Here is a 1,418-nt window from a genome sequence, read left to right on the forward strand (position 1 = left end):
TTATGACCAGTCTTTTATCACTACGAATGTATGAAACCATTAGAGATGGATGGCTGCTCATGCTCTGGTCTGGATTTTATCATCTTGATCTTTCATGATCAACAGAAACCTTCAATAGCCTATAATAGACCAAGGTTGTACACAGCAGACCGCCTACTTCATTACAGTGGCTCTGATATGCTAACTTCACAGGGTTCAGAAGGTCTACAAATCCTCAAGTTTAGTTAGCCTTGTAAAAAGTACAGAAGGCTCTTTACGGCAAGTCTAGACTATTAGCTATCTTTCTTCTTAACTGTGAATTGCATGTCCAAACTCTAGCTAAGTCTTGCGTAGATGGGAACACTGTCTTCCATATCTGTTACAAAGTTATTACAAAGTATAAGTGTCTTTGAAAAAGTACAGAACATGTGACTGGGATAAAAATATACTTCCAGGTTGGGTGTTACACAAAAACCCATCCCTTGGTTTCTTGAGGCATAGCATAACTGCTTCCTGGGTCACACTACAAATATGGCTGGGTGCAGTGGAATTAGAGGCACTCTTGGTTCCTGCTGCAGTGGGGTAAGATGGGGTTATACTCTTGGTTTTTCTATGCATGATTTAGAGAGCAGCCTGAAACTGTCAAATTGCAGAGGCAAGGGCAGATACAAATTATGGGAGTACAGGGCTGGAAGGAATCTAGAACTGAATTTATTCTTAATGAAAAGTGACTGTAAATTAGCCAAAGCCCAAAGTCTTGAATTAAAGAAAGGACTTAAACTTGGGAACTCAAAGTACTTAAGCCTACTCAAGACCTATTTAGGCTACTTAATAATAAAGTTTAACTATATTTCAAGTGTAGATATCACTGTTAAAAGTTTAGCTACTTAGTTTAGTTCTAAATGTGTTCTAAAATATAGTGAAGATTTTAAAAGTTCTTAGACTGAAACTGGATCCTAAGTATAATCAATATGTGTTTAAGTATTATTAATCTATAGTGAAGATCTTTATTTGGTTAAAAACTGTTTAGATAGGCGTGGTGACACTTCTTTAATTCCAGCCCCTGGGAGGCTGATAGGGCAAGAATGCTGGGGTTTTGAAGTCAGTCTGATATATAGCGCGTCCCAGCCAATCAGGCTGCATAGCAAGATCCTATTTCAAAACCAGAGAAGTTCTCAGGATTTCGTTCAGTGGTAGATTGTTTGCTTAATGTATACAAGACTCTGGGTTCCATCTCTAGCACCGCAAAGGAAAAAAAAAGGAGGTAGGCAAAGTGGCACATGCCTTTAATCTCAGCACTTGGGAAACAGCAAGGGCAACAGCAGCAGCAGCTGCAGCAGCAGCAGCAGCAGCAACGGCAACGGCAGGGTACAGGGGCATGAACAAGGCTACAGCAGGGGCTGGGGTTGGGTCTGGAGTTGGGGCTGGGGCTGGGGCTG

General features: G+C 41.0%; 2 protein-coding genes across 4 annotated transcripts in view; one reads left to right on the plus strand and one right to left on the minus strand.

Moving 5' to 3' along the window:
• The window catches only part of Trpc5 (transient receptor potential cation channel subfamily C member 5), a 280,600-nt gene that overhangs the window by 76,333 nt on the left and 202,849 nt on the right, over positions 1–1,418 (minus strand). The gene's annotated exons all lie outside the window — the stretch shown is intronic.
• Positions 494–1,418, plus strand: part of Trpc5os (TRPC5 opposite strand) — a 19,295-nt gene continuing 18,370 nt past the window's right edge. Inside the window, exon 1 of one of the 2 annotated variants that reach the window (XM_031368959.1) lies at positions 494–561. The gene's annotated coding sequence lies outside the window, so the exon portion shown is untranslated. Of the gene's footprint in view, positions 562–1,142; positions 1,244–1,418 lie in introns of those variants that run through there. The other variant, XM_031368960.1, reaches the window with a different exon arrangement.

Source organism: Mastomys coucha, chromosome X (assembly GCF_008632895.1).
Source record: "Mastomys coucha isolate ucsf_1 chromosome X, UCSF_Mcou_1, whole genome shotgun sequence".
NCBI lineage: Eukaryota > Metazoa > Chordata > Mammalia > Rodentia > Muridae > Mastomys > Mastomys coucha.